At 41.9% G+C, this 12,430-nt stretch overlaps 1 long non-coding RNA gene across 1 annotated transcript; it reads right to left on the bottom strand.

Annotated features, from left to right (window-relative positions):
* Nucleotides 1-9,175: 9,175 nt before the first annotated feature.
* LOC120436871 lies at nt 9,176-10,513 on the bottom strand. The gene is made up of 3 exons (XR_005610631.1): nt 10,409-10,513; nt 9,835-9,938; nt 9,176-9,206 (listed from the first exon to the last, which is right to left on the bottom strand). It is a non-coding gene; the product is annotated as an uncharacterized LOC120436871 (long non-coding RNA).
* Between the last annotated feature and the right edge of the window lie 1,917 nt (nt 10,514-12,430).

Genomic DNA, 12,430 nt, shown 5'->3' with positions numbered 1-12,430 from the left:
TGTCCTGCAGGACCCAGTGCAGGAGTAATACCACACAGTGATGCAGTTGGTGAGGATACTCTCAATGGTGCCTCTGTAGAAGGTGCTCATAATGGGGTTGAATCTCTTGTCATGGGTCAGCAGAGTGAAGAGAATTATTATGTGCGTAATTATTCAGCCCCTTTGGTCTGAGTGCAGTCAGTTGCCCATATACATTGCCTGATGAGTGCTAATGACTAAATAGAGTGCACCTGTGTGTAATGTAATGTCAGTACAAATACAGCTGCGCTGTGACGGCCTCAGAGGTTGTCTAAGAGAATATTGGGAGCAACAACACCATGATGTCCAAAGAACACACCAGGTCAGGGATAAAGTTATTGAGAAATTTAAAGCAGGCTTAGGCTACAAAAAGATTTCCCAAGCCTTGAACATCCCACAGAGCACTGTTCAAGAGATCATTCAGAAATGGAAGGAGTATGGCACAACTGTAAACCTACCAAGACAAGGCCGTCCACCTAAACTCACAGGCCGAACAAGGAGAGCGCGGATCAGAAATGCAGCCAAGAGGCCCATGGTGACTCTGGACAAAGTTGGCCTTTATGGAAGAGTGGCAAGAAAAAGCCATTGTTAAAAGAAAACCATAAGAAGTCCTGTTTGCAGTTTGCCACAAGCCATGTGGGGACACAGCAAACATGTGGAAGAAGGTGCTCTGGTCAGATGAGACCAAATGGAACGTTTTGGCCAAAATGCAAAATGCTATGTGTGGGGGAAAACTGGCACACATCATCAGAAAGGTTGCCTACCCCTGCCCTAGAATAAAAGGTTATGGGTCATTCCCACAACCAGTAGCGGTTTTAGATACGGGCGACACGGGCGGTTGCCCGGGCGGCATCATGGTGGGGGCATCATCACGGGCATCGGCAAAAAAAAAAAAAAAAAATGCTCGTACTCATGCTACCCCGACATCAGCCAGCGCATATTGGGAATGGCATAGGCACCGATCCTTTTTCTATCGCCCATTTGCTGGGAGTAAGGGCGCCTGCGTTTGCGGGTGCGCCTGGCTGCTTGCGGCGCAGAGAGGAGAGGGCGGGCGGGGGATTCTCTGACTGGCTGGAGCAGCATCTAATAACCAACTCAAGCAAAATAAAACTAAATAAAACAAACCAACAAACACGAAAACACCAGACATTATAATACAGACTTATAATTTGCACCGATGTTTTTTCGAAATTCTATACGCGAAAAAGTGAGCGCGACAGCCCTCGGTGCGCCTGCTCACTGCTGAAGTCAAAGTAAACTTTATTGTCATCTCCGCTACATACAGTCCAGTATATAGAGAGACGAGGCGACGGCAGTGCAAGTAAACAAACAATAAATATAAGAACAGTAAGAAAATAAATATACACTTTAGGACTAGTGGTAAAGGGATCAATAACAATTAAAAAAAATTTAATTTACAGTTTGATGATTTAAAGTCTCACACACAATCCGTCGAAGGGGGCTGCTTCCAACAGAGCACATTTCATTCATAATGTTGTAAATCCAAGTCCATTATGTATTCATGATTTGAATTCTGGGTTGTGTGAAATCCCAGAAATGCACCCTAGACAAAGTGAATCTGTGAACTAAGGTGTAGGTCTATTAGGTTATGTTGTGGTGATCCTCGGGTTGAGGGCTGGGTGTTCATACTGGAGTGCAAAATTAAAACCAATGGAAGATGGACAAGAAAAGTTCAAAGCCATCAGGTCCTCAGTTTAGAAAAAGAGAAAAGAAGAGGAAGAGAAACGAGCAAAAGATACAGGTAAGCAGATGTGTCATTGGATAATGGCAGGTCATCCTGAAACAATCAGAATCAGAATACTTTATTAATCCCTAAGGAAATAATGTGGGTTCCAGTTGCTCCAAGAAGAAATGGTAAAAATAGTAACAGTAACAGACTAAACTCCAAACAATACATTATGTTACAGATTTTAATATTAATTAGTCATTGTCAATTGTTGATTTGTCCTGTTCTCATTGTATGACGAATTATGATGGCTGTTTGGTAGCTGTTTGGATGGCTTCTTTTGCCTTTCACTACGGATGATCTGTTTATGTTTTGATCGAGAGACGTTTTTTGGGCAGCTAAAGAGGAGCTGCCCATATGGGAATCAAACGCAGTACTCAGCCTTTGTTTGAATGACATTGTACTCACAACTTGGAGGCTAAAAAATAGCTAAATCTTGTACCCAATCCTTGGTGAATTGGATGTGTGCCTCCAGAGATTTATAATTGCGAAACTGGTTCAGCTTGTACGCTGACTCCACAGACAAGGTAATGAAAAATATATATCAGGCTAAGCGGTAGGTCTTTGGGGTTTCTACTCCACGGGTCCACATTTCCAATGCATGCTGGTTTTTGCAAGTACCGTCTCTTTGCATCCGGACACAAACTGTCTCTATACCGTCCTTTTATTTTTGAGCTGCTTTTAAGCATGTTTCTAGCAACCATCCTTCCAACACAGTGTGTTTGTTTTGATTCGTGGCCCAGAAATATATGTGCCGCGCTCCCACGATACATTATATATATATATATATATATATATATATACACATATAACACCCTGTGCGCCCCTGCGGGCGGTTTATCCTTCAAGCTCGGGTCCTCTACCAGAGGCCTGGGAGTTTGAGGGTCCTGCGCAGTATCTTAGCTGTTCCCAGGACTGCGCTCTTCTTGACAGAGATCTCCGATGTTGTTCCCGGGATCTGCTGGAGCCACTCGCCTAGCTTGGGAGTCACCGCACCTAGTGCTCCGATTACCACAGGGACCACCGTTACCTTCACCCTCCACATCCTCTCGAGCTCTTCTCTGAGCCCTTGGTATTTCTCCAGCTTCTCGTGTTCCTTCTTCCTGATGTTGCTGTCATTCGGAACCGCTACATCGATCACTACAGCCGTCTTCTTCTGTTTGTCTACCACCACTATGGCCGGTTGGTTAGCCACCACCATTTTGTCCGTCTGCATCTGGAAGTCCCACAGGATCTTAGCTCGGTCATTCTCCATCACCCTTGGGGCATCTCCCATTTTGACCTCGGGACTTCCAGGTTATACTCGCACAGATGTTCCTGTACACTATGCCGGCCACTTGGTTATGGCGCTCCATGTATGCCTTGCCTGCTAGCATCTTGCACCCTGCTGTTATGTGCTGGATTGTCTCTGGGGCATCTTTACACAGCCTGCACCTGGGGTCTTGCCTGGTGTGATAGACCCCAGCCTCTATGGATCTTGTACTCAGAGCTTGTTCTTGTGCTGCCATGATTAGTGCCTCTGTGCTGTCTTTCAGTCCAGCTTTGTCCAGCCACTGGTAGGATTTCTGGATATCAGCCACCTCCTCTATCTGCCGGTGGTACATACCGTGCAGGGGCCTGTCCTTCCATGATGGTTCCTCGCCTTCCTCCTCTTTCTTGGGTTTCTGCTGCCTGAGGTATTCACTGAGCACGCTGTCAGTTGGGGCCATCTTCGTGATGTATTCGTGGATGTTTCTTGTCTCATCCTGGACTGTGGTGCTGACACTCACCAGTCTCCGGCCCCTTCCTTCCGCTTAGCGTACAGCCTCAGGGTGCTGGACTTGGGGTGAAACCTCCATGCATGGTAAGGAGCTTTCTTGTCTTTATGTCAGTGGCTTCTATCTCCTCCTTTGGCCAGCCTATTACCCCAGCAGGGTACCTGATCACGGGCAGGGCGTGGGTGTTGATGGCCCGGATCTTGTTCTTACCGCTCAGCTGACTCCTCAGGACTTGCCTGACCCTCTGCAGGTACTTGGTGGTTGCAGCTTTCCTAGCGGCCTCTTCATGGTTCCCATTCGCTTGCGGGATCCCCAGGTACTTGTAACTGTCCTCTATGTCTGCAATGTTGCCTTCTGGTAGTTCAATCCCCTCAGTTCTGACTACCTTCCCTCTCTTTGTTACCATCCGACTACACTTCTCCAGTCCGAATGACATTCCAGTGTCATTGCTGTATATCCTGGTAGTGTGTATCAGTGAATCGATGTCTCGTTCACTCTTGGCATACAGCTTGATGTCATCCATGTACAGGAGGTGGCTGACAACCGCTCTATTCCGTAGTCGGTATCCGTAGCCAGTCTTGTTAATGATCTCACTGAGGGGTTCAGGCCTATGCAGAACAGCAGTGGGGACAGAGCATCTCCTTGGTAGATCCCGCACTTGATGGTGACTTGTGCTATGGGCTTGAGTTGGCCTCCAGTGTTGTACGCCACATCCCCATTGAGTTCCTGATGAAGGCTCTTAGGGTCCTGTTGATCTTGTACAATTCTAGGCATTCCAGTATCCAGCTGTGGGGCATTGAGTCATAGGCCTTCTTGTAATCAATCCAGGCTGTGCACAGGTTGGTCAGTCTGGTCTTGCAGTCTCGGCTGACTGTTCTGTCTACCAGTAGCTGGTGTTTTGCGCCTCTGGTATTCTTGCCAATCCCTTTCTGTGTCCCGCTCATGTATTGACCCATGTGCCTGTTCATCTTAGCTGATATGATGCCTGACAGGAGCTTCCATGTAGTACTGAGGCAGGTTATTGGTCGGTAGTTGGATGGGACCGGTCCCTTCTTGGGGTCCTTGGGGATCAGGACCGTCCGACCTTCGGTTAGCCATTCCGGGTGTCTCTCGTTAACTAACAGCTGGTTCATTTGTGCTGCCAGATGCTCGTGGAGTGCAGTCAGCTTCTTCAGCCAGTAGGCGTGAACCATGTCGGGGCCTGGTGCTGTCCAACTCTTCATACTGGAGACCCTTTCTTGGATGTCTGCCACTGTGATGGTTACTGGACCCTGTTCAGGAGGTCGCTATGGTCTGCCCTCAGATCCACTAGCCACTGAGCATTGCCGTTATGGGTTGTGTCTTTCTCCCATATGCTCTTCCAGTATTGCTCCGTCTCCAGCCTTGGTGGTGCTGTTCTCTTATTGTTCCCTTGCCACTGAGAGTACACCTTTGCTGGTTCTGTGGAGTTTATTCTGGTTTATTCTCCTGCCTTCTATCTCTCTGGTGTACCTCCTCAAGCGGCTGGCCAAGGCTGTGAGTCTTTGCTTGGCAGTTTCCAAGGCCTCAGGTATGGACAGCTTGCTGTATTTCTTATGCACCTTCTTTGTCGCGCCTTTCTGCAACTCCGTTAGTTGGCTAACCTCCCTCCGTGCTACTTTGATCTTGCCCTCTAGCCTCCTTCTCCATGGAGGGTACTGCCCCTTGTGGCTGTTCAACTTGTAGCCAAGGATCTCACTGATCACTGCTGCCGTAGTGTAGATCAGCTTGTTAGTGTCGGTAATCGTGGTTGTAGGTATCATCCGTAGTGCTGCATTAACATCATCTAGCAGACCTTCTGAGGGTACTTCACGTAATCTTGGTAACCGGCTATGGGGGATCCAGGTTTCAAGATCCTATCTTTCAGGTCAGTTCCTCTCGCACTCAACGATTCTTCTCCTATCGCACTTGGGGCTATGTACCCAATCTCGGGTGGGGGTGATGATATCTTCTCCCTGACCTGGCGTCCTGACTCCTCCTTGCCGTAGCATTTATGTTGTACCTCGTCAATCTCTAGCTGTGAGAGCAGTCCCTTCTTTCGAATGTTGGAACACTGAGCTACTAGTTGTTTCGCCGTCATTGTGGATGTTGGGTATCGAAGAATCCATAGGTCCCTCATCCTATTCATGTAACCCCTTCCGCCAGGGTTACTTGCGTAGTAGCATTCCAACAAAGCCCTGTTTTCGTCTCTTGCCCACCGATGCCTTCTTGTTCCAGTAGCCCACTTGTCGTCAGGGTGCCCTGGTTCCTCAACACCTGACGTGGACCTTGTTGATCCCGCGGACCTTGTTGATCCTTGATATATATCTATATATATACATATATACACATATATATATATATATATATATATATGTGACAGGGAAGGATTTCTTTAAATCACCCTGCCGTTGTTCAGTTGAGACGTCTGAGTCAGAAAACACACAAACACTGCAGAAGTTTTGCACTCGCATAGGGCAGTCATAGACACATGGCTGCGCCAGACTTCCTGCACATTTATTTATACAAGATTGTCTCTATTGTGTGTGTGTGTGTGTGTGTGTGTGTGTGTATGTGTATGTGTTTAATACATAGATAACATCATCACTCCAGTAGCGGACTTTCCCTTTTCTACATCTAAATGTTCTCTGAAGACAGGAAGCGGTTAGTAGCTGCATCGGTTCATCACACATATTTACTAGGTAAAAACAGTCATTTAAACATGTGCTTAATAATAATATAAAAGATACATTTCATATAGCTGATCATATTATACAATATTCTCTTAACATATATATATATGTCTGTTGCATGGAAGGATCCTGTCTATCCCATCTATCCATCAAGATCACGCTGAATTCTGAAAACTCTCCTTATCAATCTTGCACCTTCCGAAATGGTTTGCTCTGATACAAACAGACAGGACATGGCTGTCCCGTCAGACTTCCCAAATCCACCTGTGCGCTTTTATAGCCATGGTCTCTCATCTTGATTACACCTCTGTGTATTTACTATTACTACTCTAAAATATGAATTACATCTGAAATAATCAAATACATGAAATAGAATGATTAATAGTACATTTCCTTTTTTAGGAAATGACCTGTATGTATCTGTATGAAATCAATAAAATCAGAAATACTGCATTATCTTTAGTTACATTGATAATATTTATTTATGGAAAAACAGTGGAGAAATATCACTGTTGCTTTCAAAACTGTCATAAATGAAGCGGACATACCTGAGTGGACACAGATCTAATCCTGTTTACATAAAGTAAGCCTGCTCCCAAGCAGGTTTACGCTTACAGATCTGTTGCTATGACAGCAAGTCCCGGATGAGCTTGTAGAAAACTTACTGAAAAGATCACGCCAAATCGACAACAATCAAATCCAGCTAACTTACTTAGCAGGTGCCCGAACGGACCCCATGTCTGATGTCAGTGTGTTCAGTTTACGTTTCCCCTGTCCCGTCATGTCTGATTACTTCCAGCTGTGCCTTTCTTCTGTGGCTCATTCCCATCGTTATCCCTCTGTGTATTTAAAAGCCATGTGCCTGCCTCTCTTAGTAGCTGGTTTCTCTGCGTAATCTCCATCCATCATTCTGCATCTGTTTCTGTTAGTTTTTTCCAGTTCAGGTCGTTCTTAGGTTTTGTTTCATGCCCGTAGTTCCAGTTTGTTTCACCTATCAATAAAGCTCGCTCACATCAGAAGCTGCCTGCATCTGGGGTTCTCCTTTCATCCTCCACTCGTGACACAAATCTTTGATCTTATCTGAAGTACTTTATTATTGTGCCTTATATGTTAATTTCGTACACTTAATCAAAACTGTCATATAATCATATCAAGTAGTTTTAAGTGGACACAGCCCTGAATAATAAAGGCACTAGAGTAGGTGTCCTTCAGTCGTAGCTTTCCCCCACCTTTTCCTGTAGAGCAGTAGATAAGAGGGAACCATCTTGTAGTGGAAACTTACTGAAAATACTGTTGTTTAGACTAGAATAGGGTGCCCGGTAATAAACTGTCAGGTGCCCGTCACTATTTTGAGATCTGCGGCAGCGTGTCTTGCAGGACGTATCTCCCTTCTAGAAGTATTGTAAAACAGAAATAAAGTGTTAAATGGTCTACTGAGCAGTGTTTTGTCTTCCATCGATGCCTCTGAGGAATCAAAAGAACTCGGTGAAGTGTCCTTCCTTAACAAATCCCAAGAAACGAAATCGAAAATAAATACAATAGTTATTGGCTGTTAAACATGCACATTGTCGTTGCTATCATGGTCACTCTTCTCTGACAGGACCAAAAATCAATTCGCATTTAAATTTTTTATTTTCATTGCAGTGCCAGCCTTTCATGTTCAAAAACATTATTCAGCAATAAAAATAAAAATGCAAACATCACTTTTGTTTTCTGCTGTATCCTGCCTTTTTAGTGTGCACAACATTGCACAACAATTTACATAAATCGCTAAAGCAAAAACGTGCTTTTATATGTGTGAAGGAAGTGACAGCTTTCCGCCCCTGGTGGCTGCAGAAGACATCACGCCTGGTTTTCACATTCCTGTTCTTGTACATATCACAGGCGGGGGTTTCAATTTACAACTTCGTAATGATGAAAAAGGTGAAAAGAAATAGAAGTAAACCTCCTTTTAATTCCTGAAGATGAATCACAATTTTATGTCCATCAAACAGATGCTGGGGAAACTGTATTTCAAAAAAATATATCATGAATCTGTATTTTTTAATGGCTGGACATTAACATTTTCTGCATCAGATTTTTAGTAGAATGCACAATAAATGCTTTTTGTGTAAAAGATATTTTTCTGTAATCTGTATAATAGATTTAAAAAAGAAAAAAAAAACACATAAATACAGTAAAACACTATACACACACAAACACTACATACAGGAAGAGTAAAAAATTCATTTTTCCAACTAGAATAATAACAAAGTTTAAATGCTTTCAGCAGTCACATTAACAAGAGAACACATTAAGCAATATGAAATGGAAATGTTTAAGCAGAGCAGAGTTCATCAGTACTAGCCACTGTTGTGCTGTGAGGCATTTACAGCATGTCTTTATCCTGTCTTCCTTCTCTCACCCCAAGCGGTCGCAGCAGATGCCCGCCCCTCCCTAAGCCTGGTTCTACCGGAGGTTTCTTCCTGTTAAAAGGGAGTTTTTCCTTCCCACTGTCGCCAACGTGCTTGCTCATAGCAGATCATATGATTGTTGGGTTTTTCTCTGTATCTATTATTGTAGGATCTATTGTACAATATAAAGTGCCTTGAGGCGACTGCTGTTGTGATTTGGCGCAATATGAATAAAATTGAATTGAATTGAACTCTATGTTTTTAAAAGTGCTATCCAAATAAAATGGATCAGTTACTCATTATTATTATTATTGTTGTTATTATAGGCATAGTTATATTTTAAGGGTTGTTTTTTCACTAAAGCTTACTACTTATTCAGAAAAGGATATATATTAAATGCTAATAAAATGACATTCATAGCCTGATTTGAAACATATGTACAAATCTAATTGTCAAACAAATTCAGCTGTTACAGTTGTTTTTCACAGACCCACTGGAAAGAAGCTTCACATCTTCCATCATTCCAGTGAATTCCTTCATATCCGATCATAACACAGTTCTCTGTAGACCCCTGTTGTCAGGCTGGCGAGGTGCCCAGTATCTGGTGAGTCAATTAAAAACAATAATTATATATTTTAATTAGATGGGACAACATGGGAAAAAATGACTACTGATAGCATGTTTAACCCATTGCGAGTTATGGTTGTTAACAACCCTCTGTCTCAATAATAATGCAATGTTGTTAATTCTGCATATAATCTGCAAACATTTAAGATTATAAAAAGGCATCCAAAAGCATTTAAGATTATAGATTCAACTCAACAGTTTAAAGTGGTTATAACTGCTCCTGTAATAAAGGCTAATTGGGTGCCAATATGTTTAAACATCTGAATACAATATCAATAGGGTTAAAAAATTGATGGATGGATGATAGCGTTGGTTGTTGTCTTCTGGGTCTGTTTTTTCTCTATTATTCACCATAAAACCCTTAGTTAATATCAAGTCATATCCAGGTAAGGCCAAAACAATCTCTAAGATTTTTAGTTCCTGGTGTCTCGGTTTATCAATGAAGTTCTTTTCTTGATGAAATCACTTCACCAAGGAAATACATAAATAAAAAAACACATTACTTCTTTATTTATAAACATAATATTTACTTAGTAAATAAATATGATTTATAAAAATATTTTTTTATATATTGAATATGTTGGGTGAACTCGAAGACTTACTTCAGAGTCAGAGGCGTTCCGTCTACCCATTTCCACGTGCCCTCTTGTTCTATGTCACTTAAACCAATCCAAGCTAAATGCTGGGTGATTGAAACGATGAAGTTCTGTTAAAAAAGCACACAAACATTCGTGTTATGAATCATCTCTTCTTATTTCCTGTTCCTTTGGTTACGGATTCTTATCACCCTCATACCCAATGCTCTTTCAGTGTAATGGGGAATTGTCATGATACTGGGTCTGTAACCAAGTGTTTTGTGTTTTTAAATTATTAATAGTTGTTGATTTCCTTGTTATTTAGTTTCTGGTCTCTAGGTTTCTGTCCCTGTGCCTCCCTTTGTTCCTTGTGTCACGTCCAGTCAAATTATCTTTTCATGTCTGTTCTTCAGCGTTTTTAGTATCATGTCCATGTCTCAGTCTGTCTCATGTTTGGTGTTTTATTTCGATATTTCCTTGTTAAACTAGTCGAATGCTGTCAGTCTTATTAAAAAAAAAAATCAAACTGGGGAAAGTCACGTTCATAACAACGTGGGGTTGCATTAACAAACACAACATAACACATGCATGCACTTTGTACCTGTTCATTAGGGCTATCTATGACCACTAAATCTGCTCCTTGGTCTGTGCAGTGTTTTCTAGCTGAATGCCAGGAACCAGAGCTTTTAGACAGGAGATAACAGCTACAGCTGAACTTGTGCCATGCCATCCTGCAGGACATGTTGTCTCTGGAAGAAACATCAAATAAGGAATATTAAAGATCAAGAAGGAACATTCAGCAATGCTTTATTTGGTCTCTGTTAATTAACTGAAGTCTATATTTTATACTATCTATATATAAAACATCTTGTGGCACTGACACTGCTATGCAGTGGAGAGGCAACAATGATGACAATGATTCATGTTAAACATATCCATAAAGATTAAAGTTTGCTTTCTTAAATTTCTGTCAATTCAGATATAATGAGAAAATATTTCCCTCTATTGCTGGAAAGGGGAATCACTAAATTTCAGAGAAAACCTTTTACAAAGACACAACAGACAAGGACTCACTCTGCTTGAACAAACTCTGCAGTCTCTCCAGCTCTTTGGTCCTTTCAGTGAGGTTAGCTTGCAGCAGAGTTTTGTTGTTAGACTCAAAGAGATTTGTAGCTGAAACATGATCTGGAATAAATCAAAATGAATGACTTCAATCATAATTGAACTGTTTTCTAATAAATCTAAATTTAAATATTTCAAAATGTTACCAGAAGACAATGAAAGATGTTCATAAAATAAATGGTTTAAAGTTTGTCTTTTCCAAGTGCTATTGAACAGACAAAAAAAAAAAAAAAAAATTACCATGGTCAAAATGATTAGCCCCCTGGCACTAATAGCCAGTTGTTGCAGTCTTCAACAAGTCTCTTACACGTCTCCTGACTAATCCCAGCTTATTCTTATTAGGCAGCTACTTCTGGCATGGACCTTGGTCTTCAGTTCACCACATATTTACAGTGTGATTCAAGTCAGGATTTGCGCAGACCAGTTAGTAACGTGCACTTTGGTTGTCTGGCAGTTGTTCTTCACTCAGAGCGATACATGTTTTGGATTGTTGTCATGTTCAAAGACAAAGTCACGACACAGACCCGGTTGTGTTTCTGACTGCTTGAGTTTTTATTTAAAAATCTTTACGTATCCTATTTTCCTCATGATTCCTTCCACCTGACAGGATTCCCAGTTAGAGATGCGTTGATGCATAATACTCCCACCTCTGTGATTGTCTGGACATATTATTTGAGTTGTAAGCTAATAATTTTGTCCTCATCTGTATGCCGTGTCATATCCTGTGAAATTACTTTACTGTGAATGAGGGACTATTGTTTTTGTGGTTTTTAAATGTTTTGGATTAGTGAGACTTAAGTTCAAAGCTTGTTTAATTTGTCAAATTAGTTTTAGAATGGGCTGATGCCATTCTACATTTTTTCTCTTTTTATATGTGGGCTGATGAGTAGGGCTGGGTATCGTCACTGATTTCTAGAATCGATTTGATTCAGATTCACAAGGTCCCGAATCGACTCGATCCACTATTCGATTCACTTCAATTCGATTCAATTTGATTTGAATCTGGCAAATTTTGTCTCACAGTCAAAAATATTATAAATCAGATCAGTACATTTACATATTTTTGTATCTATAAAAAGAAAGCTGACACTCGCAAGACTTTATCAAAGGTGTGAGCACCACAGCAGATGCCTTTGTTTCAAAGTAGCTGAAGATAAAACACAGAAAAACATGAAGGTGATTTTCCTGGCCTGGGATTTTATAAAAATATTCTGCAGTACATCAAAAACAAAAGAAAACCATTAATCAACATATGAAAATTGCCTCTGAAGTTACCGCGGTTTTATTAGAGACACGGCAAAAGCCTTTTGCATTTTGCATAATTTTAAAAAGTTTAAATTTGTTCAGTAGGCTATTGAACGGCAGAAATTAGGTTTTCTTTTCGAAAGATCAAACCTGCAGCTCAGAATCAGCGCCAAAAGGGCGTAAACACAAAGCGCAAACCCGCCCAAACATCAGAGTCAGTGAGCTGCCGCTTTCAGCCCCGACCGTGTCCGTGCCG

The sequence above is a fragment of the Oreochromis aureus genome, unplaced genomic scaffold, assembly GCF_013358895.1.
Source record: "Oreochromis aureus strain Israel breed Guangdong unplaced genomic scaffold, ZZ_aureus HiC_scaffold_269, whole genome shotgun sequence".
Taxonomy (NCBI): Eukaryota; Metazoa; Chordata; class Actinopteri; order Cichliformes; family Cichlidae; genus Oreochromis; species Oreochromis aureus.
Note: the sequence above shows the minus strand (reverse complement) of the source record. Positions and strands in the feature narration are given on the sequence as shown.